General features: G+C 38.8%; 1 protein-coding gene across 1 annotated transcript in view; it reads right to left on the reverse strand.

Annotated features, from left to right (window-relative positions):
* The window catches only part of LOC108304799 (collagen alpha-3(IV) chain), a 147,110-nt gene that overhangs the window by 122,029 nt on the left and 3,747 nt on the right, over nt 1–21,334 (reverse strand). The gene's annotated exons all lie outside the window — the stretch shown is intronic.

Consider the following 21,334-nt stretch of genomic DNA (forward strand, 5'->3'; position numbering starts at 1 on the left):
TGAACAAGGAATATACTTCCAAATCAAGCCGAGAGTCATAAGGATGGTCATAGTGGTATTACTTATAACAATAAAAATTTTGTTATCCCCAAAATGTCCAATAAGAGCAAAGTGGTTGAGAAAATTTGAATGTTAAAAATTGTTTCCATGGCCATATACATATTATATACGTAGTCTATTTTTAAGAGAAAAAAGGCATAAAATTGCACATGTAATACCTTTACAGCTACATTTAAAAAAATTCTATACATAATAGAAGTGCTAGAAGAAAATACTAAAAACATTAATGATACTATCCTGAAGTAGTGAAACCGATTTGCTTTTTTCCTTTTAACTTTTCAGAATTTTGCACATTTTCATCAATTATGAAATATTATTTATTTATTTAATATTTTTATACAGGTTCTTTCTCTGTTACCCAATCTGGAGTGCGGTGGCATGATCTTGGCTTACTGAAATCTCCATCTCTCAGCCTCAAACAATCCTCCCACCTCAGCCTTCTAAGTAACTGGGACTATAGGTGTGTCCCACCAGGCCTAACTAATTTTTATATTTTTTTGTGGAGACAAAGTTGATCTCAAACTCCTGAGCTCAAGCAATCTGCCTGCCTCAGCCTCCCAAAGTGCTGGGATTAGAGCCACAATGCCCAGACTACATATTACTTTTATAATAGAAAATCATTAATACTGCTTGTTTTAACTAGTGATACATCTCAACCTCAAAGAAAACACAAAGTCCCTCTTCTGTTACATAGTTTGATCTGAAATAATAAACTTATATGTATTTATTTCTAGATAATATATAAAACAGGTATATCTATTTATGTGTTTGTTTTAGACTGTATAAGTGTTTCCATTTTAGTTTCTCAGGAATACGTACAGTCTGTTGTGAGAAGTATCATGTATGTCCATGTTTTAAAAGTGAGTCAGGATCTGCCAGAAATAGAACTCAAGGCATGTTTGCAGAGCCAGCAGAGGAAATAAAGTATCATGGAGCAGGCAGAGCCAAGATGGCAGTAAGGTGGAAGCATCACTCTCTTGAGTTACCTCCAGCTCTTGAAGGACCTGCATGTGCCCTGCATTTAAAAAACGAAAATTTAGCTCAATGTATTCTTGTTTGATGAATTTTTCAACTCATTTATGAATAGTGACTGCAGCTAAGATGGACCAATAAATGTGCTGAATGGAGGGGACGTTTGCTTTTTTTTTTTTTTTTTTCCACTTGACATTCTTCTTTCTCTTAGTAGAAGCACATCCATCTCCCTGGCCACTGTGATGGCTTTAGAGCATGCGACTCCAAAGTTATTCTCTAATGATTTCTGGGAAAGGAAACTTGCTGATTTTGGGGGAAGAATTACTGATAGAAATGGCTTGTCTTTGTGGTAGACATAACACAGAGGAGTATATGGCTGAGACCACGAGGGAAAGCAATCTTAGAATGAAGCAGACATCATGTGAAGACAAGGGGCAGAAGGAAACCTGGTCTTTGATGATATCTTTGAAATGCTAGGTCCAGCCTCACCTGAAACCTCCATGACTTCTGAATTTTTAAATTATGGAAGCAAATAAATATATGTAAAATTGTTTACTCTGTTTTGAATGGAGAGTTTTAGGTTGCTTACAATTTCAAGCCTGAAAATTAGAACTCTGGGTTATTTAGATCTTACTTGATGAAAGAAATGCATACTAATATAGTGAAACAGACTTTTTACTGATACTAATTTATAATATGAATGTAGCACAAGTCCCTAGTGAGAGCAGTGCTTTGATGCTAAATTTGGAAGGACGCAGAGTCATCTATCAATCATCACTACATCATGTTTATTAGACCAAAAAAACTCACAGATCTGCTTGCTTCTTTCCACACTCTTAGTCATTGTGTTCCTTTTGGCCACCTCTCTGTCTCACTGGGATCACCACCACATCTCGTCTCTGCTTCTCCCTGTTCTCCCCACCTCCTCTGTTGCTCACCTCTAATCCATTCCCCACACCACAGCCAGGGTCCTCTTTCCAGAGCACAAATCTGATCATGTTTCTGATCTGCTCAAGATTTCTCTGTGTTCCCCATTTCTCTAAGGATCAAGGTCAAACACCTTCTTATGACCCTGTAGGATGGAGCCCTTCCTGCATTCCCAGCTCCCTTTTCCTTCCTCTCCTGGCCTCTCTCCCTCCAGATACTCGCCTTTTCTCTGGTGCTCAAACAGAATCCCAAGCCAACATGGGATGTTTTCTGTATCTGGAAGATTCTCTCCTCCCATCCTTCCTGGCTGGATTTCAGTCTCAGGGTGGACATCATTTTCTCTGGAAAGGGTTCTCTGACATCCGTCTATGTGCTCCTTTGGCAGGCATTCTCTGTCACTGCATTCCTGTCCTATCATGTGATATTACAATTGCCCATTTTTTGGTCCATAACTATTACTAGACTGGAAGCTCTGTGAGGACAGATCCACTATGCTCACTCTCATGTCTTCAGCCATAACACACCTGGTATACAGGAAGCGCCTTATAAATATTTGTTGAATGAGTTAATGAATTAGGAAATTATATGGGAAGCCCAACACACAATGCCATATACATATCAGTGCAAAAGTTATATTCTGCTTGCATATGTGTGTGTCTAATTCAGAAAGTTATTTCTTTGGTAATGTAGCACATTTAAATGAAAATGGTTCCAGTTTGAAACAAGTTAAAAACATTTCATTTGGGTTTTGATTCCGTGAATCACAGAACCTGAGCCAGTTTTCTAAGCAAACTGCTGTAACTCTGTTACGTGAGATGGAGTGGGGGAGAAGTGCTTTAAAAATAGCTGACCTGACCGGATATCCCTCTCGGTGGCCTGGGTTATGTAAAAGTATTTTGTGTTAAGCCAATAACTCACAATGGCTCGCTGAGCTTTGAAAAGGCTATTTGGCGTCCTTTTTCAGTGTGAAATATCTGCTTATAAACAGATCAGACTAAAACTTTCCTAGAAAAAAGGATACAATATCTAAATGTTACCACTTTCTAACTCCAGATACTTAAAAAAAATTCTAATGTTGATACTAAAAGTGATTTTTTTTTTTTTTACAATGTCCTTTAACAATTTAGTGAAGAAGCCAGGATTCCTCTAAAGAAGAGTTGCTAGATTTGGGTTTAACATACTTTTCTATTGGATCAGAACACTCAGATAATATCTGGAGTTACTAACATTTACTTTAATGTTTTAAAAGGAGTAGTTTGGGGATGTTGTTCTTCTAGCCCTCATAAAAACAAAACAATGAAAGCTGCCATTTGTTTGTTATAAACTATATTCTTGGGTACAGCTGATTGGACCAAAGCAGGTGAGTCTACTGTGCTGTGCCCTGACTCAAGAGCTCTATCAAGTCAAAGATGAAGTGATCAGCTGGACCAATCCTATTCCCTCTGGAGATAGGGGGCATTAGATGCTTGGTAGGGGGAATGAAAGTTGAGACAGAGAGAAGGTAGAAGGCAGACACTCTCAAAGGAGAAGACATGAATGAACAGAAAATATGAAGTGGAAGCTGAGTAGGCAGAAACCATGAGCTAGAACACACATGGGTTCCTTGTCTGGAGCAGGAATGGTAGAACTACTGCGTTGCTGTAATTCCCACTGTTGAAGGGACAATGAGCTAATGAGGTCAGTAAGCCTGCATATTCCTAAAATAACTTCTATTATCTATGAGACCTGCCTCAAGATCTAAATTTCTATTTATCATATTGTTAAGTGTATATATTTACAGAAAACTCAATTTCTTGGGTCTTTGCCCAAACCTTCCTCCCCTCAAGAAACACTATCCAGATATATATGTGAAAACTAGCTTGCAGACCCATTTGGATCACACACAGGTCATCCCTGCTGCTGTACTTCTCCCCTGCCATGACCATATCAACAAAGTCAATCTTTACTCAAAGGCATCCCTGGAGCAACCATTCTCTTGATTAGGAACTGTGTGATTATCAACTCCCCATCCTCACTCTCATCCTCCCTCCAAGTTTCTCTTTGCAGAAGTCCCAGTCTAGCAGCTTGGTAAGTCAATACCCAAAAGGTTGCTGGAATCCAGATTCAGGAAGAAGATAGAAAAATTACTCTATTATCCTGAGGAGGATGCTCTAAACTGCATACAAAGATGGAAGAAATGAATTACTGTTCACCATGTATACTAAAAATATCTGGAAAATCTCTAATGAATGAGGAGAACACCACAGAGAGGAGTTGTTCCAACGAACTCTTTTCTAACTAAATGTTCTAACTAATGAAGCAGATTACTAAACAGTCCCAAGGGAGCTCGTTCACTCCTTCTACCATGCGAGGACACAATGAGAAAGTGTTATCTATGAACCAAGAAACAGGCCCTCACCAGACACCAAATCTGCTGATGCCTTGATACTGCACTTCCCAGCCTCCAGATTTAATAAATTTTCTGTTATTTATAAGCCACCCAATCTATAGTGTTTTGCTAGAGCAGCCTGAACAGACTAAGACAAGAGCCTTTTCTATTCTTCATGTGTCCTGAAACAAGAACATTTAATGTGATAGAATACCCCCTCAAAAACAGATGGTCTGCACTCTCGCCCATGCCATCCCAGTCCTATTAACATCTACAGATGGCAGAGCCTACTTACTCCCTTAATAAAACCACACTCAGAATCCTCCAAGGTTGGCCTAAGGGAAGAACCTCCTTATGAGGAGGACACTGGCTGAACTTTGTAACTCTCATTTCAGGTCAACCAAATTCAAACTCCTTTTGTGCTGCTCTCACTATTAGCTGCTCCCCACTCTAGCATGGCCTCGGGAGAGCGGAGATGATGATACCACTGTCAACACTGGCCGTGTGTATCAAGGGTGACAGCAGAGTCTCCCCTTAACTTGCAGTGGGACAGCCAGACAATGATGTCATCATAAGTCTCATCATTGGACAGTCATCATCAATCACACCATCACAAGAGCTGTTTGATTTTTATTTTCTTGGTTTCTTTGACTTCTCATTATGTAATGTGCCTTATCTCATTCAATTTTCACAACAGTGCTCTGATAGAGGGCATGATAGAAGCTTGAACATATATGAAAAATCAAACCAAATCAAATAATCTTCCATTCTCCAACCACCACCCCAAGGGCCAGGGGGGAAGGGGCGGGGGGGGAATCTTTAGAAACAGAATGAGTGACTAGCACACAACCAGCTATTGTGGTTAACAAACTACAGTCCACTCCCATGCTGTTAAGTTTCCCTGTAGGAGATGCTGACTCCTTCATTATCTGGACACTTCCAGTAGCTCATGGGTCTGGAATTCCAGGTCCAACAGGATGATACCCAGAGGGAGGCAAGTGTTTCCACCCTTTCCTCAGTCTGAGGCAGTGTTTCCACAGTTCCAAGGAACATTTACATCTGAATGAACTGACATATTACAACTGCAGATTTCCAGGCCACACCACAGACTTACTGAGCCAGAATCCCTGAGGATTTTGCCAGGAAATCTGCAATTTCTTTTTTTTTTTTTTTATAGATAATTCAACAATAGTAGATGGAGACTTTAATACCACATTTTCAATAATGAATAGAGCAACTAGGCAGAAGATCAATAAACAAATAAAAGATGTAAACAACAAGCTCCATCTCTTGCACACTGAAGTTTGAAAACCAGTGGTCTCAGGTTTTCCTTCTGAATTTCAGTTCTCTTTTTACTTTTTCCCTATTAAAAAGGAATGTTTACTCTCTTCTGTATTACAATTATACCAAATAGCTACATGGTGATGGGAGTGGGGGAAAATTGGTGTACTATATAACAAATTAAATAGATTTCTCTTTATATATGAAGATGAACACACTATCTTAAAGCTACATTTGCCATTGCTTTTTTAGTAGTAATGACTAGCTTACCTATATTCAAGAGCAAGAACAACCTGTACAATTGCTCTTCTTCTCATACAGCTAAAAGGTAACTGGTACATATAGAGATTTTATCTGATCTTGGCATGTTCTCTAGCAGCACTGTGTACTCACTCTTGGGGTGCACTGCCAAAAGCCCCTTGTCAAAGCACCTCAAAGCACCCATCCTTTGTTTGATCAGTGCTCAACTAAACTTTGCACTTGACAAGAAGCTTTTTCTTTTTACAATGTGGCTGACTGAATCCACTCCTAAGAAAAAAAAATGCAACTTCATGTCAAAAGTCCAATGAGGCAGCATGCAAAGGAGAGGTCAAGAATGTGTACAAGAGTTTAGAGAGAATTTTTCCAAAATGTGCATAATGATAAAAAGAGGAGTCTTTTTATGCACTTAAAATGCTCTACTTATCTGGTTCCAAGCATGAACTTTAAGTGTGAACAAATTTTGTTGTTGTGTTTTATTAACTTGATATATCACTATTTTATATTTTGGGTAATTTGAAACAGGTAACATTTTCAGTTATTGCTGGTAGAAAAGGAAAGGTAATCCCCAAAAAGTAAAAGGATATATTAATAAAGACAGACTTGAAAATGAATACCAAAATGTAATAGCATAGCAAAAATATTGACCAGGTCTCTCTTGGTAAAAAAGAAAGAATTATCACTTTTTAAGGGGAATCAATGAGGAAGGCAGAAGCTGAAACCAAGCTGGCACTCAAGGTCACCTAGGAAGGACTAATATTTCAATAATTACCATTTCTTTTGGAGACTGATTGAGTCCATCTTAATTTTACTAGGGCTGACACTCATATGTCTGCAAAAATTGAATTGCCTCACAGTTTGCTGATAAGCAATAATTAACCAGCAACTCAGTTTTCACATTCCATTGTCCATCTTGGGTAACTGCCAGTTGAGTTTCCTAGCCAGGGTTCACCCATGTGCACTTGCTGGTCTGCATTTATTGATCCTGAGGGTACTTCTCTCCTCACTTGTTCATATAAGAGGCTTCTTGGCTGAGGTAGAAGGTTGCTGATCCACCAGTTCTTCTGGCCAGACTATTGTCTAGATTCCTGATATCTTGCCAGGCTTTTGAGGTGGCAAGCAACAGAAATGATTTAGACTAACGCAATGATCAAAAAGGAATTTGTTGGAATGACATGGGGGCAGCACATAGAAATTGAAGAAAAGTTAAATAAACAAAACTCAGAAAAGAACAGCCCCAGGGCTGCTGTGATAATCAAGGTACAAGAACCAACAGAAAGTTTTTGCAAGGGACTGCTGTCAGGATGAATAACCTCCTTGCACTCTTGGTTGAAGATTTAAATTCCTGGGAGAGGGCACTTGACTGGCTTGGCTTAGGTCCTGTGTCCAATCTGTTGACTAAGGGACTGACAAGCAGGGTGGAGAGGGTAGTTCTTTCAAGTGAAATTGACATGCTACCATCAGAAGTGGGAAACAATACTTGTCAGGGAAAAATAGCAGACATCCATGTCATTCTTTTTTCTGCTGTCCCATGGCTTCCATATGCCTTCCTGTTGGCCTTGAACATACTATCTTATCTTGGTTTGGAGTCTTTTTGGCCAAGTTTGGTAACCCCACCGAGTTTGAGTCAATCTTCTATCTCTATGCCCCGTAATGCCTGGTCTGGCCTAAAGTCTTAAGTCAAATGTAATTCCAATGAGCCATCTGATTTGTATTTTCCTCATTTCCATCCACCACCTTGTTCTGGATTCTGGTTCTGGTCTGTGCTGCTCCTTGAGACTTTTACATATCCCTGAGCACTATTTCTTTTCTTTTTTTTTAATTGCCAATTTTTAAAATTGGAATGAATCATCCCTTAAATTAATTCTAACTCATAGCGAGTTCCTCCTTTTCCTGGAGGCCCCAAAGTGAGGGTGTGGGAGGTCATCTCTTGTGGGACATGGTTTGCTATGGTGGCCATGAAGAACGTAATCATCTTCAATTTGCTTATAGAGTGAGGAACTACCATTCTGATTTTAGAAACAAAATGTACTGTCCTTCTTTACTTTGAATAAACAGGAAAATTAGAGGCCAAAAGAGCTTAGAACAACACAGAGCAGCCCACTCTATTTAGACCAGTTCAATGATTTATCCAATGGAAAAATCATAGCAGTTTCACTTGTAAAAACAAGTCTGACTTTGGGGAGGCTTCTCTAACTGTTGTTTTGTGAAGGTGAACTTTATTAAAACAGACTCCTAAGTAAATCATTTACAGTATGTTAGTTAGTAGGGGTTAGAGTAATCGGCATTAGTCTTCTGGTTTTATATCGGAACATATTAAACACATTGCAAATGTTAATTTGTGTAAATAAATAATTCTTGAACTGGATATATGTGTGATAGCTCAAGAGGGGTTTGACTGATGTTTTGTTTCAATAGAGGCAGATTAAAATTGTTAACATTTTTCCCCAATACAAAATTGTGGGTGTTAAGGTCTTTATTGCAAATCTGTTTTTTCTCCACTATATTTGCTTCTGAAATAGTAATACAGCTATTATATAATCTAATGAGATTGTAATATACTATAATGTTTATCAAGCTACTGCTCAACTTGATATAAGAAACCTTTAAGAAGTCTTTAAGAAGCCTAGAAAAAATCTAATAGATTTTATGCACAAACATCCCCTGCTGGGAGGTCACTAAAATGAATGAGAGAATCAGGAGGGGAGGGGATGAGTAGAGTGGTCTAGAAAAGAGGAAATTGCTCTTTGATGCATTGACTCAAAATTCTCTTCCAATGAGTGAATGATCTTGAGCCAGTTTATGTTTTCTATGGTGTTCACCAATGGGAGGTCTCTGAACCTACCTCATTTCAGATTCATAGCTGTCATGAGTGGGTGGAGGGGCACAGAAGTGGTGAACTGATTGAGGCTGGAGTCTTTAAGCCTAGCAAACATTTGGCTGACTCCTGGCCTATAATAAGAAAAATAGCTGGTAAAATCCATATTTATTTGTGGCCAAGATATTCCTTTGGTTGATTTTTGGGCAGAGCTGAGACAAATCAATGGGGGAATCACTGAGTTATTCTAAAAGTAATGCTGTGAAAATTGGCTATTTGGGGGAAATTTTTAAAATTTAGATCTTCAGTTTATAGGAAATCATATTTTAGATTAAAGAAGAAAAGGTAGTTATATATCAAAATGTTCATTCTAGTTATATTTACAAGACAGAATTTAGGATGATCTTATTTATTTTTGCTCATTAGTATTAAAACTGCATCTATTATTTGACAAGGAGAACTTGCAGTATTAAAAAATTATACCCATTACTCTAATTAATAATTCTATATGTTATTAAAAAATCAGATATGTAGGCAAAAATCATCATAGCCTTGTTAAAAATATAAAAACTTTAGGTTAAATTATGGTGTATAAACATCATAGAGTATTATGCATTCATTTTAAGGGATATTATATTAGAAAATATAATGTCAGAAAAGCAGAATACATAATACCATATGCCATATGATCTCACTTTTATACAAATATATAAAATATTCTCACTGGTTATCCCCAGGTTCTAATATGAGGAGTTATTTTTGTTTTATTGTTTTTTTACTTTTATCTATATATCTCAAATATTCACAAATAACGTGTATTACATGTATAGTTAGGGAAAAAAGATCTGCTATAAAGAAGAGCTATGCTCAATCTAATAATTAGTTGCAGTGGCTTCATTTTGAAACTTCACAAGGATTCATCCTCTGAAGGATATTTCAAGAGTTTCCATAAAGGAGTACATCACACTTAAGTACTCAGTAAATGTGCACAAAATGAATTTACATTGCCAACCCCGATGCAGCCAACTACCTATTAATGGAATTTGAAGGAGGCTCTGTACCAAAGTTGGTTGTTCCATGCCTTCTTTTTTAGATACATGTCAAAGAGTTCTATATTTTAAAGATAAGAATATTAATAATATTAATATTAAATGTTACCCAGAAATATCTCTATACCAGGTATTTTATCTCTATTAACAGGTACTTTCATTGAGGTTTCTGGTAAAGTCACCATAAGAGTGATGAAATCACTGGGTGTGTTTTAGCATCAGTATTTACACAGGATAGTGTAAGGTAAATATCCTGTTCATTTTTTAATTGGGATAGTCCTAAGGGAGGATGCCATTTCTGCTGATGTTTCAAATAATGTTATTAGAAAATACCAGCAACAAAGAATGCACTGAATAATATTTTTGAAAACAAGAAACTCCTTAAGGCATTCCAGGAAGTTGATACTAGGTCACAAAATAAAAGGAGAATTAAATGAGTATAAGAAACATTTGGACTATTGCTTTTCTGATAGTGAATCTCATTCCTGTCTCAGTAATACTTGGCATCTGTGGAATGCTTGACTGTGTGCAAAATATGTGATTGTATTATTTCAGGAGATAGGAGGGGAAGATTTTATGTGCCACATTTTGTGATTCAGGAAACAGAACCTGAATCTGAATTTGAGTGGCCTTGGAATTTTAGTGACTTGCCCCAAACGGTCACAACAATGTCTTTCTTCTGGACCATGATGAAGGGCTCTTACTGCTGCTGGGCACTGCCTCTATTAGATCTCAGGGTGCCTCAGATGTCCTTGCCTGCATGACTGCCCTTGTAGGGTGTGGGGATGCTGCTCATTCAGGTCACATGGGCTCTGAATGTTCCGTCTCTGAAAGGCCTGAGCAGGTCACAGTGAGTAGAAGCTCTGAACGATTTCGTGGGCACAGTCCCAGGCACAGACAGTACTCAATAAATCCAATCTCAGTCTTCTGCCTTTCCACAGCAATTAGAGAGCACTGGCACCTGCGTGGGACAGGCAGTCTTGCTTCCAATCAGTTGGAACTTCACCTCATAGGATTTCAGAGGTTGCACTGTTCTCAGTTTTTATTGCTTTTTAGAAGGGATTGCTGATCTGCTTTTGCCTAAGATGGCAAAATGAGAATCTAGTCCATGTCTGCAAGCCTGGAAGCACTGCTGCTAATCGCTGACCAGGGCTTGAGCCGAGGCATAAACTAGAAGATGGTAAAAGCACCAACCAGTAACTCTACTTGTTGCTTTCTGAATTCATTACCAACGTTTTTAAACACTTACTTTGAAGATAAACTATGTTTTCAAGCCACTGAAATCTTACTATAATGCTGTCTGGCTCCGTTGAACTTACACATTTGCTTAATATAATGCCTGCAAGTTCAGTACATTTACCAGTCTTATGCCTCCTCTCAACTCCACTCAAAGTTTGCTTTTCCATATTTACCTTGTTAGAGCATGCATAATTTTACTATTACTCTGCACATATATCTAAGACCCTCACTTGGTGGCATACTCCATGAAGACAGAAGGGAGCACACGAGTTTTACCTCCCTTTGTTCCCAGCACATAGCACTGTACCCATCACATAGTAAGATATGGTAAAGTATTTGCTGCATTGTTGAATGAATGAATGAATGAGGCATTTAATATTTTGCCCCAAAATAATGTCAAAGGATTAAAGAACTAATTCTTTATTGACTTTTTAGTTTGGGTATCTAATAAAATACCAAGTGTGATGTTAAGAGCTAGAACCACAAAGATGGATGAGATGTGACAGCTGTCTTCAAGGAGTTGATAAAGGGAGGCAATGTGGACATAGGTTAAACCATTTTTCATTGCAGAGTCAAGTATTGATTTTTTTTTTTTTTTAAGACAGAGTCTCACTCTGTTGCCAGGCTGGAGTGCAGTGGCATGATCTCGGCTCACTGCAACCTCTGCCTTCTGGGTTCAAGCGAATCTCCTGCCTCAGCCTCCTGAGTATCTGGGACTACAGGTGCACACCACCACACCCAGCTAATTTTTGTATTTTTAGTAGAGACGGGGTTTCACCATGTTGGCCAGGATGATCTCGATCTACAGACCTTGGGATCTGCCCACCTTGGCCTTCCAAAGTGCTGGGATTACAGGTGTGAGCTAGCGTGACTGATCAATCGATAATTTTTTTAACTGTCATGAGGCAGTCATCATTGACAATGAAAGCATTTTAAAATTCAAATTTATCTCACATATTACTTAAATGGTAAATACAGTGGCATCTGACAGTCGTTTTTAATTATCTAGGAAATTTTTGGTTGGAAAGGGTCCTGGCCAGTCATGGTAACTCATGCCTGTAAACCTAGCACTTTGGGAGGCTGAGGCCGGCCAATCACTTGAGCCCAGGAGTTCAAGACTAGCCTGGGAAAAATGGAGAAACCCATAGTTTACAAAAAACACAAAAATTAGCCAGGTGTGGTGGCATGCATCTATAGTCTTAGCTACTTGGAAGGCTGAGGAGGGAGGATTGCTTGAGCCCTGGAGGTCGAGGCTGCAGTGAGCCAAGATTGCACCACTGCACACTAGCCTGGGCCTTGGAGTGAGGTGAAGCTGTGTATCAAAATAATAATAATAATGATATTTTTTTTTAAAAAAGAAAAGGCTCTACCAAATATCCTTTTAATCAGAAATCCCAATTATAAGCCTACTTTTTCCACTACCTTGATAAATATCATTGGATCAGTCTCTCACCTATAAATCAAGAATGACACCCAGCACTTTGGGAGGACAAGGTGGGTGGATCACCTGAGGTTGGTAGTTTGAAACCAGCCTGGCCAACATGGTGAAACCCAGTCTCTACTAAAAAATACAAAAAGAATTAGCTAGATGTGGTGGTGTATGCCTGTAATCCCAGCTACTCGGGAGGCTGAGGCAGAAGAATTGCCCGAACGTTAAAGGCAGAGGTTGCAGTGAGCCGAGATGGTACCACTGGACTCCAGCCTGGGTGACAGAGTGAGAGACTCCATCTCAAAAAAGAAAGAAAGAAAGAAAGAAAAGAAAAGCACTACCTTATCATCTAAATTAGACATTTGGTAAGAAAGCATCTGCATATATAATCATTTAAAATATGATTTTAATAAATGTCAGGTTGTATGGAACTCTATATATACTATACAAAAATTTCTTTTCTTTTCTTTTTTTTTGAAACAAGGTCTCACTCTGCTGCCCAGGCTAGAGTGCAGTGATGTGCTCTTGGCTCACTGTAGCCTCCACTCTGCTTGCTTAAGTGATCCTCTGACCTCAGCCTCTTGAGTAGCTGGTACTATAGGCACATGCCACCATCCCCAGCTAATTTTTAAATTTTTGGTAGAGAGGTCTCATTATATTACCCAGGTTGATCTTGAATGCCCTGGCCTCCCAAAGTGCTGAGATTCCAGCTGTCAGTACCATGCCCAGCCCAATTTTCTTTTTCCTTCTTCATAATTTCATGAATAGAAGATTTATTCTTACCATAGATCTCAGCAACCTCAGCAAGCAATTTTTTCCTTTTCTTATTAAGTTGAGAACTTCCACTTTTTCATTTAAAGAATGCACTTTATGGCTTTTCTTTGGCATATCCCAAAGGTCAACATTACAAGTCTTGCGTTTGGGAGCTATTTGAACACAAGCATTGCAATACTGAGATAGTCACTCTGATAATCCAGAGGGTACTCAGTGACCTGTGGGCAGGGAGCATACACAGTGTGGATCTGCTGGAAGAAGGAATGATTCATGCCCCGGTGGAATACCGCAGAACGGTGGGAGATTTCATCGTGCTACTCAGAACAGCGCACAATTTAAAACTTACGAATCGTTTATTTCTGAAATTTTCTACTGAATAATTTTGGAACCCAAATTGACTACAGGTAACTAAAACCTCAAATAGCAAAACAGGAGATAAGAGAGGACTACTGTATTTCTAAATACCAAATTGGAAATGACCAAAATGTTCAATAAGAGGATATTACTTATATAACTTACGGTATCAATCTGTAATAAAGTTCTTTATGGACTTTTAAAAATTATATTTAGAAAAATGAATTACACACAAAAAATTTTCACCAGTCTGTTGTTAGGAGGAAAAAGCAGAGTGGAAAAAAAAATATCTGGAAGGAAATAGACCAAAATGTTAACAGTAATCCTCTTTGGGTAATATGATTATAAATAGTTTTAATTTTTGTTTCTTTTCATACTTGTAGACATTTTCCAAATTTTGTACAACACATATAACTCTTTTTTTAAGCCAGCAAGCAAACTCTTTAGCTTTCTCAATATCATACATAAACAAACAGCATAAAATTATCCTATCATCCTGGTTCAACAAAGAAAATAAATAACTTGCCTTGTTGCCTTGGGTCACTCCAGACAAACTTCGTCATTTGATACAAAGAAAGAATATTGCAGATTTTTCAACTTCCCACTTGTGGAACTTTTTTTCCTCAAGAAGATCATGTAACAACAAAAATATCCCGGTGGGAAAAAAAATCCAACGACCTGACTGTTTTGTCTACATAACGACAAATCTCCCAATGTTTCTAAATACACTTGAACTCATGTTTAAACACTGGGATCACTTCTCTAAGAAACCAGTTTGGAGACACAATCTAATTAACAAACGTGGATCTTAAAAATTAAAAATGGAAAATTCCTAACTTAGCCTAAAACTACTGCTAGAAAAATAAAAGATTTTTGTATGGCTTTGTTTGAAATCACTCTGAAGGTTACAAACTTTAAAGTCATTATCTCATTGCAATCATTAATACCAAAATGCTGAGAATATAAACTATTCTTCAAATATACATGTGCGTGCAAACTTACATGTACACACTCATATCACACACATACAATGCCAACCATGGTATATGGAAATATTTATTTTTATACACTAGGAAGAGTCAAGAAACATTTTTGATAGTCGGATATTGTATGTATTAAGCATTAGAAGTGGGATGGAGTTTTAACCTTCTATATGCACATAAATGATTATCAAATTAATGGTACCAAATCAATTAACTGGGACAGACTGGGCAATTGCCATGTTGATCTAGACTGGCTTTCTTCCCCTTCTCTTCTGACGAGCTCCTCTCTTCTTCCATGTCCTTAACTGGATTTCATCTTTCTCTGTGTTAAAGTCCTCTCTGGCCTGGTCCTGCGTCAGCTGGGATAAGGGCTCTTTGGCCTAGCTTGGCATTCTTGCTCTGGGCTTCACAGCCACATTTGGCAAATTCACACCGACCCAATGAGACTGAGGAGAGAGGGGCAAAGATATGTCTACAGGAATGAAAGAAGAATGTTTCCATCACACCATTTTATATGTGGGCTCATCCCTGAACCACAGTGTGAATTCATTACCAATGTCTTGGGAATGGCACAAAAACACTGCATTGTACCTCTTTTGCTAAAATTTTGATCGTTAAATGTAAACATTAAAATTATACCATAGACAGCCATATAGAGGCCTGTGGACTTATTGTAGCCTATTTCTCCAGCAACGCTCAATCCTCAGTTAGCATAACCACGACAGATCTGCCTCCTCTGTGGTACCCTGACTCCCCATGTCCCATCCCCCACCTCACCTCGAGCAAAATACTCAGCATATTCCTTCAGGGCCAGGAGTTCCCTTTGTGATCAGTAAATAAACTCAGCTTTTAAAATTTCATGTTATTTGTTTATTTTGAAAGCTCTGTTGGTCTTGGTTTTTTTATTTTATTTTTTGAGACGGAGTCTCACTCCATTGCCCAAGCTGGAGTGCTGTGGCGTGATCCTGGTTCACTGTAACTTCCGATGCCCAGGTTCAAGCAATTCCCCTGCCTCAGCCTCCTGAGTAGCTGGGACCACAGGTGTGTATCACCACGCTCAGATAATTTTGTATTTTTAGTAGAGACGAGGTTTCACCATTTTGGCAAGGCTAGTCTCGAACTCCTGACCTCAGGTGATCTGCCCACCTTGGCCTCCGAAAGTGCTGGAATTACAGGCTTAAGCCACCATCCCTGGCCTGGTTTTATTATTTGACAACCCAAGAGTGGTAAAATTGGAAGTTTCTGCCCTCTCTCCACTTCTGAGAGGCCCTGTCTGGGACCACATCCCTCAGGGCTTCACAAGGTTGTCACCATGACCAGCCTCAGTCTGCTTCCCTGACCACTCCTTCTCCATCACCATATCCTATCCTCTCCTTCAGCACCACAATCTAATGTTACACATTTGTTGGTTCACTGGGCTGCTGCTTTCTACCTCCATCATGGCTGGGGATTCAGACTGTTTTGTTTACCAGTGAGTCTCCAGCACCTAGCCCAGTGCCTATGTCTTCTATCCTAGTGTCTGGCATTGAATAGTAATGATAATAAAATAATAGTGGCTCATGCCCGTTATCCAAGCACTTTGGGAGGCCAAAGCAGGCAGATCATTTCAAGTCAGGAGTTCGAGATCAGCCTGGCCAACATGGTGAGACCCCCATCTCTACTAAAAATACAAAAATTAGCCAGGCATAGTGACAGGTGCCTGTAATCCTAGCTACCTGGGAGGCTGAGGTAGGAGGATTTCTTGTACCTGGGAGGTGGAGGTTGCAGTGAGCCAAGATCTCGCCACTGTACTCCAGCCTTGGTGACAGAGCAAGACTCCATCTAAAAATAATGATTAATCATAATAATAATCCAATAGTCTCTAGACTATAAAAGCTGGATATGTATTCTGTACCAGGCACTATATGAAGCACTTTATCTGCTATAAATACATTGTTATCATTTTCAGATACAAAAATTAGCTGGGCTACATATGGCTACAGGTGCTTGATAATGTGGCTCATCTGAATTGAGATGTTCTGGAAGTAAGTACAAAATACACACCAGATCTTGAAGACTTAATAGGGAAAAAAAGTTTGTAAAAGATCCCATTAATATTTTCAATAGTAATTACATATCAAAACAATATTATAAATGTGTTGGTATAAATAAAACATAATAAAATTAATTTCATCCATCTTTCTTTCTTTTTTTTTTTTTTTTGAGACAGAGTCTTGCTCTGTCACCAGGCGCCAGGCTGGAGTGCAGTGGCACAATCTTGGCTCACTGCAATCTCCACCTCCTGGATTCAAGCAATTCTCCTGCCTCAGCCTCCTGAGTAGCTGGGACTACAGGCGCACACCACCATGCCCAGCTAATTTTTGTATTTTTTAGTAGAGACAAGGTTTCACCATATTGGCCAGGATGGTCTCGATCTCTTGACCTTGTGATTGGCCCACCTTGGCCTCCCAAAGTGCTGGGATTACAGGCGTGAGCCACCGCGTCCGGCCCCTATCTCTATTTTTTAATGTGGCTACTAGAAAATTTCAAATTAAAAATGACATATGAAGCTTGTCATGGCTCACATCAAGTTTCTATTGTATAGCATGGACATAGATGTTTACCTGGAGTTTTGTAGGTGTGTGAAGTGGAAAATGATGGCACTAATGTAATTTAATTTAATCTTGGTTAGAGAAATGGCCCCGAAACCTGAGGCCATAATTAGCATTTACATGAAGAACACCTGGAAGAATGGACAGACTGACACATCTACTTTGAGAAAACCAGAGCCAGGGACTACATTTTGGGAGATCAACGTGGAACCTCGAGTAAGGTGTTTCCTTACCATAGTTGTACTTATTTCATCACCATAAAATGAAGCTTCTGTCTGATCCTTTTTGCTAAGAAGAGCAAAGAGTTTTCTGTTGTATTGAAAGATTTTTATTAATAGTTCCTAATTCCCATTGATGTCTAACACTGAGAAGTTTTATTATAGAAATGATATTAAAACTAACATTTTAGACTGTGATTGTTACAGGTTAAGTTTACTCTCCGAGCTTTTCCTGCTTCATTTAGTAGCTTTGCTTTAACTCATTTTTTCAGTTAAAGAGCTTTAAGGCCTTCTTTCTGTTTGTAATAAATCTTGAGAGAAGGGATAGAATGTTATAGACTGAAAGTTTCTATCCCTCTAAATTCCTAGGTTGAATCTATAAGCCTAAGACAACGGTCTTTGGAAGTGGGGCCTTTGAAGGTAATTAGGCTTAGATGATGTCAGAAGGGTGAAGTCTTCATGAAGGGATTTGTGCCCTTATCAGAAGAAAGCAGGTCAGGTGCAGTGGCTCACGCCTGTAATCCCATCACTTCGGGAGGCCAAGGCGGGCAGACCACCTGAGGTCAGGAGTTCGAGACTAGCCTGGCCAAAATGATAAAACCCCATCTCTACTTAAAATACAAAATTAGCTGGGCGTGGTGGCACACGTCTGTAATCCCAGCTATGCAGGAGGCTAAGGCAGGAGAATCACTTGAACCTGGGAGGTGGAGGTTTCAGTGAACCGAGATCGCACCACTGCACTCTGGCCTGCGACAGAGGAAGACTCCATCTAAAAAAAAAAAACGAAGAAGAAACTAGGCAGTAGCTCTCTGTCTCTCTCCCCGTCTTCACAACTACCATGTGAGGATACAGTGAGAAGTCAGCAGTCTGCAAGCCAGAAGGAAGACCCTTACCACCACCCAGGCATTTTGTTACTGTAGGTAGCTAGTCAGGCATGAGCAGGGCAGGAGAGGGCTCCCGCCTCATCATGAATCTCAGGCAACTCTCATATGATGGTCAGGTGGTTGGTGAACAGTCTTTGTAAATAATAATTGGTTGCAGCCAGTGCCAGGGAAAGGCAGTCTCCCAAGAAATAAAAAACACCTGAAGGTGGTGAGCAGCCTCTCCCTGATAAGATCTCGGGAGTTGGGAGAGTGGGCTATAGCATGCACATTAAGAGGCAAAACGGCTGAGTTTAACTAGGATATGACCTTCCACGGACGGCAAGAACGCCTGAAATGGATATGCGTACAACGCCAGTAAACACACTGCGCATGCTCCCCTCCGAAGCAATGCCAGGCCACTGCGCATGCGGACAGCCCCAAGGGCAGAATCAGGAGACAAGGGACACAAGACCCCGGAAGTATGCCAAGGTATGAAACCCTAAGTTAAAGGTGAAACCAGGCACTTGCGTCTCAAGTTGCCTGCTTGGCCCTCTTCCAAGTGTACTTTCCTTCCTTTCATTCATGCTGTAAAGCTTTCTGATAAACTTTCACTCCTGCCCTAAAACTCGCCTTGGTCTCTCCTTCTGCCTTCTGCCTCTCAATTCTTTCTTCTGAGCAGGCAAGAATTGAGGTTGCTGCAGACCCACACGGATTCACCACCAATAAGAATTTGGAACCCCGATCTTGGACTTTCCAGCCTCCAGAACTGTGAGAAATAAATGGCTGTTTAAGCCACTCTATGGTATTTTGTCATGGCAGCTCAAGCCAACAGCTCCATTGCACAAAGTAAAGCATATGTGGATTTTGCTCCATCATACACAACAGTTATTTAAGATCTCAACTTTCCTGTTTAGAGGTGTCAGCAAACATACGGCCATAGCGTATATGTCTTAGGTGGACTCTCACAGGCGCCCACTCCTGTGTTAGCTACATTTATACCCTGAGCATGGCACTAGGAATTTACATATGCTATCTCACAGTGTGTGAATCTATATACATAAAGTTCAGAACAGGCAGATCCAAAATACAGCACTTGGAATAAGTATTTAGATGATAAAAGATATTTTAAAAAGCAAGGAAGTGATGATTAGAAGTCAGATTCTAGTTTCTTTCAGGGAAAAGAAAGGGTGCTGTGGCTGAGAGAGATATAAGGGTGATTTCTGGGTACTGTCAGTGTGCTGTTCCTTGACCCTAGTGGTCTTTATGTGGGTATTCAGCTAATAAGCCATGAAATGCTACATTTGTTAATGTAGTTTTCCATATTTGTGCCACATTTAATAATAGGATATGTTTTATGAAGAGACATTATGACTAGATTTTGACCCACAGGAATCCAAGGATGGCTAAATATTTTAAAAATAAATTAATTTTATTTTTGCTACCTTGACTGACTAAAGAATACATGATTTTCTTAAAATAGATGTAAATGAAATAAATGATAACATTAATATCCAGTCATTAAGTAGAACAATGACAGTAATATTAGGAAGTGAAACTCCCTAACCTGATAAGAAGAATTATTAAAACACTACAGAAAAAATCATAATAAAATGTTAGAAATATTTCCTCTAGTAATGAGAAAAAAATATATACTGTTACTGCTTTTATTTAGCATTGCACTGAAGTTCTGGTGGTATGGTTTGGCTGTGTGCCCACCCAAATCTCATCTTGAATTGTAGCTCCCATAAGTGTTGTGGGAGGGATCTGGTGGGAGATAATTGAATCATGGGGCGGTTTCTTGTGATATGAATAAATCTCATGAGATCTGATGTTTTTATAAAGGGTTTCCCCTTTCACTTGGCTGTCTTTCTTTCTTGCCTGGCACCATGTAAGATGTTCCTTGTTCTGCCATGATTGTGAGGCCTCCCTAGCCACATGGAACTGTGAGTCCATTAAGCCTTTTTTTTTTTTTTAAATATAAATTACCGACTCTCCGGTATGTCATTATCAGCAGCATGAAAACAGACTAATACAGCTGGTCATACAAGGAATACAAGGAAAAAAAGAGATTACAAAGGAAGAAAAACTAATTCACTGACAATGTGACTAGTTACATTAAAAAATCTAAGAGTATCTACAAACTGTTAGAAATAATAAGAAAAGGCAATAAGATTGCTTGATTCAACATCAAAAATTAAAAATTAGTAGCATTTCTGTGCACCACCCATGTGTTTATACTTCAACAACAAACAGTTAACCTATATGTTCAAAGCAATGCCAGTTAACATCCCACAGGAATCTTTGATGGACCTTTGACGTGCAGATGCTAAAATTCAGCCAGAAGAGCAAAGAGGAAAGAATACCTGTCATAAATTTAAAGAATAATAATGACAGGGATAACTGTTCTGTCTTCTACTTGTCCTACCAGATATAGATTTAATATAAAGATAGTGATCAAAAACAGAGTGGTATTGGTGGAGGGCCAAAAATATTGGACCAATGGAATAGAGAACTTACAAATAGACCCACGTATGAATGGGTACTTGGGATACATGTTTGCAGCTAGAACACTGCAAAACAAAGAAGGAAAGAGTATACTATTTGATTTAAAATGTTGGGACAATTTGTCATTTACATGGAAATAGACAAAACTAGATCTCATAAGTAGAAAATAATTCCAGGATTAAGAGATCTAAATGTAAAAGAGTTAAACTATGAAACTTTTTTTTTTTTTTAATGTAGAAGAACATTCTTATAATCCTAGGAAAGGAAAAAAAAATTGACAAGGTACAAAAGAAAAAATGTCAAAAAAAAAGGTAAGTTTGAGATTATAGTGAAAACAGTATTATACATTAAAGCACCAATAACTCAAAGATGAACCAAAGATTGGAATAAAATACTTGCTATACAATTTAATGACAAAAGTTTTATATCTAAATATATAAATAACTTCCAATTAGCAACAAAAAGGCAAAGTTCACTAGGTAAACAGGCAGAAAGTTGTATTACGCAGTTCACACTGAGGGAAATATAAACAGCCAGTTAAAATGTGAAAAAGTTTACAGATTCACTAGTCAAAACAAGATCTCATTTCACACCATTAACATCTAAGCACACCAAGCTTTGCCAAAGATATAGGGAAGTAGGCAT

The sequence above is a fragment of the Cebus imitator genome, unplaced genomic scaffold (assembly GCF_001604975.1).
Source record: "Cebus imitator isolate Cc_AM_T3 unplaced genomic scaffold, Cebus_imitator-1.0 Scaffold57, whole genome shotgun sequence".
In the NCBI taxonomy this organism is placed as follows: domain Eukaryota; kingdom Metazoa; phylum Chordata; class Mammalia; order Primates; family Cebidae; genus Cebus; species Cebus imitator.